The 12,466-nt window shown below is 43.2% G+C and overlaps 1 protein-coding gene across 3 annotated transcripts in view; it reads right to left on the bottom strand.

Moving 5' to 3' along the window:
- MAPKBP1 (mitogen-activated protein kinase binding protein 1) overlaps positions 1 to 12,466 on the bottom strand; it is a 533,456-nt gene that overhangs the window by 501,284 nt on the left and 19,706 nt on the right. The window lies entirely within an intron of this gene.

Here is a 12,466-nt window from a genome sequence, read left to right as displayed (position 1 = left end):
ACAATCCTCCAGATTGAAAGGGAGCCCGAGAATAAACAGGGTTTTCCGCTTCACTGTATCATGGTTTGTTCCTTCCCGGAAGTCAGTCACTTAGCATCTACAAGTTTTAGAACCATCTCTATAGTTCTGTAGAGACTACATTTGAAACGCGCAGCTGCACCAGATCCTCAAATCATCTCTCTACCCCCTTCTCCCCCCAATTCAGACCACGAACCAGCAGGTCCAATGAGTGCCTCACATCCAATGGCCCACCACCACCAGAAAACCTCGACCCATGCCCTCCCTTCCAGCCATTCAAGAGATAATAGTGCAGTAGTCCTAGCTTTAAATTGTGACTTTGAATACCTGATGGGACATTAACTGTCTTCCATTGAAATGAGTAATGTGCCCACCACTCCCCCCCACCCAATTGTCACCGAGCACCAGGGTTTCAGAAATTCAATTTATTGGACATTATAACCAACTTTTGAAAGGAGAAGAAGAGGGGAAAAAAAAAAAAAAAAAAAAAAAAAAAAAAAAAAAAAAGTTCTTAGCCCCTCAAAACTGGGTTTAAAACATCCTGCCAAAAACGTAACCAAGCAGATCCCCACATGCATGTGCCCAAAGCCACTAAATTGGCTTCCCATTTGCACCAACGTAAGCTGAGAAACTAGGACAAAGGGCAGACATTTCAGATCTTATCCCATCACATTTGTTCCACTGAGTGGGGTCTCCAAATAAAGCCCTAATAAGGACCTAGAGAGAAGATTTCAGATGGAGCAGAGAAGGCACAACCTTCCCTCAAAAGGACACCACTAGCTCTATAGTGCCTTACAGAGAGAGCACCATACACCTGTCCGAGTCAACCCTCAAGAGTGTGGTACCCGATATTTGTGTGTTACCCTCATTTGTGCTGTTATAAATTTTTTTTATTTCCAATAGCAAAATATACATCACTTTAAAAATATAGTTCGGGCTTGAAAAATCCAACATGTGGTCATAATGGTTTAATACAGTAACCCAGTTCCAAATCACCAATGACTCCAAGGTTCAGACTTGACTTAAGCCATAGCGCCAGTTGAAGTCCACCTCAAGCCTGCTTTATATAGGGCAAGGATATGGATTACCGAGCAGCTTGAGCCTTAGAAAGGGTCTTGCTGAAATGCTAACCCATTAACTAGCCCTTTAGAATTCCATGGACAGCTTATATGAAAATCAGGACTTCCCAAATTTTGGTGCAAACCTATATCCATGACCAGTACCTCCAAAGGTCACATTAAAGATCATTACTTGATCAGTTACTGGCTTCAAACTTTGCTGTTCCAGCGAGTAGCCCAACAGACCAATACCAGTCTATTAAATGTGGCCCTTATTTTGAAAATTTTATGAACTGCTTCTTTCTGGAGTCGTAATGCGGATACCTTTTGCCCCATGGGCTTGTCAGAGGGTGGATAACTAAGAGCACCTGCTGTTTGTGTACACTAAACAGTGTACTCACTGGATTATCCCTCTATCCCGTCTTCTTGGGATAGACAACAGGCAAAATGCCTTGAGAATATGCAATAATATAACAAAAATGTTTTGGTCCCTCTGGGGGAAGGATATGTATTAACCTCGACGACAGTGGTTGTACCATAAAGAACTGACTGTACCGATTAGGTTTGTGAGTTGTATATCACATTTATTAGAAACTTAAAATTCAACAATTTACAGTAAATTAATAGAGGAGCTCCTGAATAACGGCGCAGTGAGTGAATTGTGTTAGTGTAAGTGTTGCAGTGCTATTTACATGAAAACTAAAACCAAACTGTGGTTAAAAGCACCAGGTCTCAAATAAGCACATATAACCTTAGGTACTGTGAGCCTGCTGGCATTTTCAAAGTCAATCCACATTTTCTAATAGTGTCAACGTTTCGACCCCAATCAAAGAAATTCATTCAGACGAGCCATCATCAGGACAGAATATTGGAATAGGAAGGACCCCCATTTAATTGTACTCAGACACATCCTAGTTGTGTTAATAAAACTATACGAATTCGCCTTCCATCTCATGTAGCCCTGGTGTTTTGTAAATAATGCCACTTTTTTTATTTATTTATTTTTTTACTTTGCCATCTAATGGCTTCAGGAAGGTCTTAGATTGTTCCATGAAAATAAGCTAAGTGTTTAAAGTCCTTTTTAAAACTTGTTGGCATGGTCCTATGTTAAAGTTAAGGATCTGCAGTCCATATTTAATCAGGTTAAATGCTTCGGCTGGTACTTCGGCAGCACGGTGAATATGCAGGGCAGATACCAGGAGCTGTGTTGTTTATTCAGTTGTCAATTACTTAACGTCTTTATGGGTCCTTAGAAAAAGTAGTAATACAACCCCAACTCACCATCCATTTTAATCTTAATCTGGTTTAAGGCCCTTTTAGTGGTTTTAAATGGCTTTTTGCCTGTGTCCAAGTATACTTTTGGATATCGGGGTTTTACTTAAGGCCCCACTATGTCCATACCCTTTGGAATGAGGAATTTTAACCTTAATACTGTGAATTGGAGAAGAAATGCTTTTACATCATGTTATATGTACTTATATATATATATATTTTTTTTTAAACCAAAATAAAAAGTGATTGATTGAAATGTTGGAAGCACTTATGTACCAGAAGAAGGTTGCCTTGTGCCCTGGTTTTCCAGTCTCTCACTTTAAAATAAACTTCTGAATACAGTGTTAGTCTATAACACAGATACAGGTTTTTAGATCACGCCACAACACCTTGTTTGAAGGAATGTGTTAATGAGGGGAAATATATTTCAAATATATGCAAGCCTGAACTGTAACAAATTCTGGCAAGGCCTTAGTGCTCCTCAAAAGCTGCCCCGGCATCTAGTCTTGTAGGAATATTTTTTCGAAGGCAGAAGGAGGGGAAACTTTGACATTGAGATAGCAACAAATATCTGCAAACTAGCTCTGGTGGGCCAGCTTGGTGGAACAATTGGTCAATTGCTGGTATAAAAATCTTGACCAAAAAATGAAGTCAAAGGATGTGACCCACAACAGCATAGACTGCCCTTAAACTTAAGTAAAAGCATGAGGTGGGGGTTTTGGAGTCAATATTTTGGCTAACTTGAAACCATGCTAAAATCTATCGCTATGGCTTAAGTACCTGAATTACCATAACTTGTACTAATGTGTATTCTACAAGGAAACTTTAGTGGATGAGGGGCCCCAGCAGCACCAATATTTTTTAATGGCAATATAGGCATCTGAATCTGTGTGTGTATATATATATATATATATATATATATATATATATATATACACATACACACACCTTTGCCTTTTCAAATTATATAATCTGCTCATTGGCTAAAAACACACCACACACACAGTATTTCCACAGCCATGTAAAACAAAGGCCCCAATTTAGAACTCTGAGGACGGGTTACTGTCACAACGGTGACTGATATCCCGTCCGCCGAAATCCAAATACCACAGCTTATAATGGGATTCAGACTTTGGCGGATGGGCTATCTGTCATCGTTGTGATGGAGTAACCCGACGGCAGAGTTCTAAATCAGGCCCTAAGTCTTCTATACTCCACTACTTCTTAGCAGTACTTTAACACAAGTGCGTTTTAGCTGGGGCAGGCTGCACACTATATATATATATATATATATATATATATATATATATATATATATATATATATATATAGCCACAATTGCAGTTGCTCATTTCTACACCACTACAATCGGTGCCCTCATAACTCATTCAATTAGCTCCGCAAAGCGTCAGCTTCAGCCTCCCACCACCCACTCATACCTTCCTGCAATAGGACTTGATGGCAAAATGTGATGCTACACATATGACTCAGATTTACACTTCTGCCTCTCTGCTGGTGTTGAAACTGCTTGTAAGGGGGGGGGGGGGGTGCTTAGAACAGGTTTGAAGCACAGCTCTAACTATACAACAGCAAAGTGGTCAGTCGTTTAACCTTAAATATGTCATAAAATGTTATTAACTATGGTCAAACATTTTTCTGGTATTATTTGCATTATCCATAGTGACCTGTGGAGAAGAATATCCCATCTCAGCAGCATCAACTAGCCTTCCTTAACCCCACCCCATGTCTTACTGAGATGACCACAAAGTGGTCTCCTTTGAACTACTCTCCACCTCCCACTGATGGTCGGTCTTCACCCTCATACTCACAAAACAAGCCAGGGATCATGGGAAAGGGAAAGCAGACCTATACATATTTATATAAAGTTAATAGCACCAGCACGCAAGTCACAGTATATGTTCATTCAACATGAGCTCAAGCTCCTGGCATACTACCGGATTAAATACTAGTTTAGTGAGAATTTCATTTTTTGACACGAGCCAGTAAAACAGACCGGAGGTCTTTTGCAAAAGTACATGACACCTCTTACTTGGCTAGATTCCACACACTATGTACAAGCACTGGCTATCCAACAGTCATTGCTTTTGAGATTTTTCTCCCCCCCAATTTAAGGTATTCCATGCAGCATCATAGATGCAGCACGGCCGAGCTAAATAAAGAGTTGGGGGGGGGGGGGGGGTGTTGAAGCATTAAAACAGCAATACATGCAGGTGCCTACAAATGAGTTTTCTTCTTGGTCAATCTAAACGAATCAGCAAATAAGATTACATTACAAAAAAATAAAGAAGTGTTTGAAAGCAAGTTTGACGCATAGCTTGAGACCGCAACACAAAGGGGAGGATGTGGGGAGGAAAAGCAATGGGTGAGAGCAACGCATGGTGGGGGAGAAAAGTACGAGTGGGAAAGCAACAGGATGATGTGAGAGCGAGTACAACATATAGGGGTAAAGAGAAGCACCATGGCAACAGAAAAACATGGAGTGCAGGGTGAGAGAAGTAAATGAGGAAGCTGGAACATATGCACGTGCTCATGGAGTGCTTAACAAAACAAGAATTTGGAATGCAATGGGTCTCACATTTGCTTGAGTTACAGCTATTAGCATTGTAAATTTCGAACTGGACTTTTCTTGCCACGCAAGTTGAAAATGAGAAGTAACAGTTAACATAAGCAAGCAGAGTCTAAAGCACCACGGCTGCCATGTGCGTGAAGGAGACACACAAGGGGGAAAAAAAAAAAGTTTGCTCACAGTGAAACATATCAGCAAAAGTGCAATTATCCATGTAACAGAGTCGATGGCCAAGGTGGTAGCAAAACTGCCCCGAGGGTCAAACGTAAAGCATTTACTAAAAAAGTATTTTTGAACACCACACAACACACACACCACAAACGGACACTTTTTACCCTCTCAACTAAGTGCACTGCAACTCGCATACATCTCCTGTAGGTAGTGCATGCTCTATATCCACGTTGCTGCCAAAATGCTTGCGAGGCCCAAACTCGGGTTATGAAACCAAACATTAGGTAGGACATAGGATGGAGGAAAAGGTTAGCCAGAATAAGCAAAGGCCTGCAAGGCAAGCATGATCATGTGTTTAATTTTATTTAGGTGCAATTGCGTTCTCTGAAAAGGTTTACAGGATCCACCATAAAGAAATAAAAATAAAAAGTCTCAGAAAAGAGGAAAAAGCGAGTCGTTCATCCAAGCACAGAAAAATGTTAATACTTTTTCGAAACTCCAGAGGGAGTCTGGCAGGGGGAGGTGGAAAAAGAAGTGAGAAGTAAGGAGGGGAAACTCAAGAAAGCCTGACCTCCCGAAGCAGGATAGGAAATCAAAGGACCTCCAACGATGTTCCTACAGCAGTTTTGCAAATCAGTAGGGCTTGCAAATAGCAAAGGCCCACATTCCTACAGCTCTTCCAGAATCTTAAAAAAAAAAAAAAAAAAAAAAACTCCATTTAAAACGCTGAAACGCAACGTAAGGTAGTTAACACGAGTAAAAACACTTGGCATTTGAGCAGCCGAAGTCCACATTGGCTGAAATACAAATCCAGGAAAACTTTGGATAAGGGTACACAGGAATAACCGGTATGAAACAGAAATTATGTGGAGCTTTGCCAAGGAGTACACTAAAATTGCACCACTTGGGGGGGGGGGGGGGGGGGGGGGGGGGGGGGGGAACAAAAAAAACAAACAAGAAATCTGAAGCAATCAGTCCTACCAAGGTACTATTCAATACGAGTCACTTCAGGTACCACTCCATGCCCATTACTCCACTACAGCCTCTTCTTGTAGGCCATTATGCCAATATCTCGTCAATATCTCCCCAACTCTCTTCCAAACAAACTGCATAACACTGATCACCTCCATGTAGGCACCTAAAGCTGTCTGAGCAGACTCTCCACCCCTGTCTCCCTAGTAACCTCAGAAGTGTCTATGCCTCTCCAATTCTAGTTAGCTCGTACACAATTAGCACATTATAGCTGCTCTACTAAATAGTAGGGCGACTGTCACATCCATACTGGCTGTCATTTAGGTCTACCATCTTTGATGCTACTGCACTCTTAGAAAGCTGGGTAAACCCATCTTCTATACACCACATTTGGACAATATTGGGAACTTAGAAATCAGGTTCAGCATGGAGGAAGCCGAAGCCGAGATGGAGGCAGTGGCACGTGGGTGAGACAGAACTACCCTTATGCACAAGAAGTCCATTAAATCCAAAGCAATCAACAGCTTGATTTTCCAGTGCATCATGGTGGCGATCAACACAACACCAAGACAACTAAAGCTAAACATCTAGAACCACTGGAATTCTGTGACATTGACACATAATTAGGAACTCACTGCACTTTCTACATAATCCATTTGCATAGCAGTGAATGAGCTTGAAAATATTTCAGGCACAATCAATGGTTTAGATTTTTATTCTATTGTGCACTTCAATTTTAAATTGATTGGTACCGCTTGAACTTAAAATGCATTTCACAACTACCAGAAGTTCAGCAGAGATTCTCTCCGAACGGTTTTGATAAAAGCAGTTGGTAAGGGTCACTACCGCCCCCCCAACCAATAATCTAATTTACAACAGTGATGCTCTCACTTTGAGAGTTCCATTTTCATTTTTAGGTCGATGTCTACCAGACACCACAACTATCTAGTTGTGGATGCATAATGGGTATATGCCGAGTGCTTACCGAGGAATGTAATCTGCCCACTACTTACCATTGGCTTTGTAACTCAAATTTGCTTGTGTTTTATTCTCAGACATCATTTGTGTTTTTGCCATCCAGCAGGTGTTCACCACTCCTCTGGAGCATAGCCTCGTTATCATCGGACTGGTTCCTTGTCTTCTTTCATGAGCTAGCTTTCCAAGGACATTGTTTTTCCTTTTTGTGCAACACTCCTTGAGAGTGCTTCTGTTTTGAGCCAACTCCCTATATACTGGTTCATGGAGAACTGTTGCAGCTCAGTGGTTTGTAATTAACCTACTATGTTTTTTTTAAATTTTTTTTTTTAAATGGTTTCCTAAATCCCATGCGTGTTGCTACACTTTTGGCAACAGGGTGATTTAATATCCAACCACCAGTCATTGTAGGCCACTTCAAGTTGGTCCACATTCCTCTGCTGCGTGCTTTCTGTCGCATGACCAATTCTAATCATCTTTGGCACTATGACTATCAAATGAGGCCTGCATCTGACCATGCTGGAGTTCAGCGGGTGAATGAGCAATATAGAGCATTTAAAATTTTATTATCGTGGAACATTTGCTGTGCATTCAAAGATAGAAGTCAAATGTCAGACTCTGCCTTCTGACAAATTGCTATTTATTCTTTTAAAAAGGAAGGTTGGGGTAATCTTTTTTTTAAACTGCAAAATTAGTATTTTGTGGAGTAAACTATGTACCAGGTATGGTACAAGCAAAGACTGTAGCATGTCTTTTTCTAGTACACAGCATTTAAATACCTGTACACATTCCAGAATAGTTCAGTAGACAGGAAAGCACAAACTAAGCACTTTTTTGTAATCCTGAAATGTGGTGGAAACAAAGAATATAATAGGAACAACAACAAAATCAATACACTTGGTGATGTGCAAATGAAAGGACAGCTGAAAGTGGACTTCCACACGTTTGTGCGAATTTGCACAGAAATAGGGTTTTACTGATTAAAAACTATGCTGGCAGCCATTTCAGTAACAAATGTGTGGTCTGTAAGTGACCGTGAACTACCACGTTATTTTTCAGTAATATTTGTGGATGTGTGCTCCAAAATGTGAAACCAGTTACATCATACACCCTCACCATTCTTCTACGCTTGTTCTTTGTGTGCCACATGGCTTTTTCACAATCCCTATGGCTTCAGTGATGTAACATTGACAGCAGCGCCCCCCCCCCCCCCCCAACACGTCCCTCCCCACTCTGAAAACTGTTTCAGCACTAATGGTGTATCCCAATCGTGAAACTAATCAGATTAACCATCCAATATACTCCTTTTACCAGAAACACTTATAGTGCACGTTTCTCAGCAGAGTGGGGGTCTTTGTATCAGTTAAGGAGGTAGCAAGTGCTATAAAAACTTTGACAGTTTCCAAAATTGCTAAGGTTTACAATAGGACTAAAACACATAAGGAGATTGTGAAGCCAACTATTCAAAGTCATTCCAAATCAACAATCAAGTTAGAAGGCTTACCCTAGGATGCAGTAGATTGATAGCAACTAAGATACAGCATGACACAGTATTGTCAAATCTGTGCCGTCTAGAGACGAGGAGCATAAGTTAGAGGGCTCTAGGGAATGAAACCCTCACAATAAGTACTACTCACAGTCCACACCATGTACATGCTTCGTCCCACTCACGCCAAGCCTACTTCCATCCAGCTCTCCCCAGACCACAACACGTTTGGGGTCAACGAAGCCCTCAGCTACACCACAGACCTTACTCGTGGTCTGGGAAATCGCCTGAGCATACCCGTGGTGTACAGCATCACTACAAACCACCGGCAGATCTAATAACTCCGGCAGCAGTACAATGCTGTGTGTTAGGCCGGATCTGCAAGAGCATGCGGGACTATGTTTAAACCATGCCCCTGAATTAACGCTCTCGTGAACATGACTGAAATAAACCTGATCAGACCAACAGAAGTTAAAAAGTTGTAGAACATCGTTCAAATATTAGATTAAATGAGTAATTATTCACTTCTGTGGAAGTTGCAATGTTTTGTGGAGTTAGGATAACTATTCTACCGAACAATTAGTTTACTTATTGTAATGACTAATTTACTGAAGTATTTATTTCTTTGGTATGAAGGCTAACTTTTTGGAAGAATAACCACAAAGCACTCGCAGATGACTGGCGAGGGAGGAAAGAAAACCGGCCGCTCAAGCCGCCCTTTCAATGCAATAACAAATATAAGTGGTGTCCACAAGCCACTGTCTGCAGTTAAACATCCGTGTCGCACTGGAAGCCGCCCTCCCCTCACACTGCACGGGGCGTCCAACAGCACAAACGCACACTAGTCACGTCAGCATCAATGTAGTCTCAGTTCCGGCAATATGAAATCCTTCAGCACTACTTTGCCCATAGGCATACATTTCAGAAAACATACATTTTCACAAATTCTACAAGACAGCAATGTTGCCACAGCAGAATAGAGTCAACCAACATTTAACAACAAAATTGGAGGACTCGAGTTCGTATTTAAGTTCACGTAGGGTGGAATGATCAGCTACATGTAGTTATGCTTTGGGGGGGGGATAAAATAAAGTAAAAGTGGAGTAAATCTTATAAATGATAAGCACATTTTCTAGTAACCACAAAGCGTGTAGCTCAATTTACGGTACTTAGAGCATTTTGGTTTAAGCTGCTTCTACAGAATGCGTTCTCTCTTCACCATACAAGTGAAGACCTCGGAATGCAAGATGTACTCACATGTCTGGGAGCAGGGGACGATGAGGCTGTCAAATGGTTAAGACATTAACAGTGAAACATGATCCACGTTTGAATTTTCTTATGGACTCACCTGCCTGCCACAGACCACACGCATGAGGAGGTGGACGACAGTCCAAACAGGGCCGTACTGACATTTACAGCAAAGTATCCAAATACCTAGAAGGACACAAGACACTACACAAGCATCCGAAAAGCAACTCTTACTAGGGCTGTCCAAGCAAGTAACTCAATACACATAACTGGTCCTAAACTCTGGACAAAAGTCAAGGACTAAATACAAAGAAAGAAAAAAAATAGCAAAAAAGCAACCAGGCAGATGATCCACCAAGTTAATGCGAAGTTTGGTTAGTTATAAGTTCCATTTACAACTTTGACTGTTAAAGGTTATTCGATTTATCAACCTATATCTGTGAAATGTGCCTGACTCCACCCTGACAAGATCTGTCAGCTCTTCAATAAGATCTGCTAGTTGACAGAGTCCAGTCAGGGCATGAGGCAATGCCCACCCTTCTGTGGGTGAAGATACGGGTCGACAGTGGATTATGAAGGTCCGCTGCCAATTGCAGGAGCTGCAGAGTTCCTGTAAGTCATGGATAAGATGTCCCACCCAGTCGCCAGGTCTAAGGCAGGTCAGCAGGACAATCTAACAAGCCTTGGCAAATGTAAACCAGGGCAGAAGAGGGTTTGCAGAGCTGAAGAGGACCAGCAGGTCCCTGGGGACTTGACACTTGGAGGGGAGTCAGAGCTCAGACGTTGGGAGAGCCAGCAGAAGCAGTCGCAGTTCCCGCTCCCACAGGCAACCCACTGGCAGCAGGAACAGTAAGTTACAGTGAGGCCCAGTCAGCACACGCAGTGAGGAGACCGTCTTTGCAGGGATGAGCTGGAGGCCAGGGCTACTTGGAGCCTGAAGATCCCTCGGAGCAGGAGTCAACAAGCCTTCATTGCTGCAAGAGTTGCAGTGCACAGGGATTCTGTCCTGGAGGAAGAGGCAAGGGCTCACAGTCTCCCTAGTTGGGCAGAAGGCAGAGAGGGCCACTCAGAACTACCACCTGTGTTGGAGGATCCACACAGTTCCAGTGGAGAGCAGATCCACACAGCTGGATGTCGTTGCCTTAGGTGCCTGCAGATGCCGGGGAGTGACTCCTTCACTCCAAGGGAGATTCCTTCTTGTATCTTGGTGCAGCTGAAGTCTTGAAGATCCCAGAGGATGCAGTGAAGGAAATGTTGCAGTTGCTGGAAGAAGCAGGGTAAACAGTGTTGCAAGCCAAGGTCACTTCTGCTGCTGCAGGCTTGTTTGGTTCCTGAGGAGTCAATTTGTGGTTCTGGGGGCCAGGAGCAGAAGGTCGATGCAGAGAAGTGCTGATGGAGCCTTGCATGCCGAATTGGAGGACCCACCCACAAGATAGTCCCTAAATATCCCCAACAGGGGGGCTTGGTCACTGTGCAGGGTGACCACCTATTGGAGGGGTCGTCACTGACGTCAGTCACCTGTCCTGACCAACCAGATGGCAAAATCAAGTGACCACCTGGAGGAGCTCTGGACAACCCCCAGGGTGGTGGGCAGGTAAGTGGTAACTCCCTTTCCTTTGTGTGTTTTCACACCAGAGCAGGGACCGTGGCCCTTGGACTGATGCTAAGGAGTTTAAGCATAGAGGGCACTAAATGTGCCCTTCAAAGCAAACCAGTGGCTTGGGGACACTACCCCTCCCCAGCCTTTTAACACCTATTTCCAAGGGAGAGGGTGTTGCATTCCCTCTCCCGCAGGAAATCCTTTGTTTTGCTTTCCCCTTCTCGAGCTGGTCAAGCAGCAGAAAGGCAGAAACCTGACTGAGGGGCTGCAGCAATGTGGGCTGCCCGCAAACCTTAGAATACTAATAGGAGCAATACTGGGGGGTGGGAGGAGGAAGGGTTCCTCCAAGGAGCCTCCAGAGTGCATGGAATCATGCCACCAATACTGGCATTAATATTGGGGTACAAATCCAACATGTTGGATATCAAACATGCCCAGGTTCGGAGTTACCATTATGTAGCTGGTACACAGGTAGTGAGTGACTTGTGGCCAGTACATGGGAAAAATGGCTTCCCCCCGGACTTATGAAGTCCAGTGCGTTGGAACTGGAGTTCGTAGGGGCACCTCTGCTTGTGCAGGGGTGCAATCACACACAAGGACCTGCACCCTGCCCTTTGGACTAGGGGTGGCCTACCATAGGGGTGACTTACAGGGACCAGCAGTGAAAGGGTGCATCACATTTTCACAATGGCTGCAATGGCAGGCCTGCAGACAGTTTCCATGGGTGGCATAATGCATGCTGCAGCCCACAGGGGACCCCTGGTGTACCAATGCCCTGGGTACCCAAATACCCTATACAGGGGACTTACAGGGATACACCAGTATACCAATTATGGGGTGCAAAGGGGTACCAAAGCAACCAAATTTAGAGAGCGCACAGTCACTGGGGGTCCCAGTTAGCAGGATCCCAGTTAAAACAGTCTAAGCACACTGATAGGCAAAAAGTGGGAGTATCCATGCTAAAAAGAGTGACTTTCCTACAAAGGTGTTTTGTGGGCAATTCTGTTTAAGATGTACATTCACACCCTCATAGACAACGAGTGGAGAGGTGGGGAACAGTTGATCAAGAATAGAGTAAA

This window comes from Pleurodeles waltl, chromosome 9, assembly GCF_031143425.1.
Source record: "Pleurodeles waltl isolate 20211129_DDA chromosome 9, aPleWal1.hap1.20221129, whole genome shotgun sequence".
In the NCBI taxonomy this organism is placed as follows: domain Eukaryota; kingdom Metazoa; phylum Chordata; class Amphibia; order Caudata; family Salamandridae; genus Pleurodeles; species Pleurodeles waltl.
This window is presented reverse-complemented; position numbering and strand designations above follow the sequence as displayed.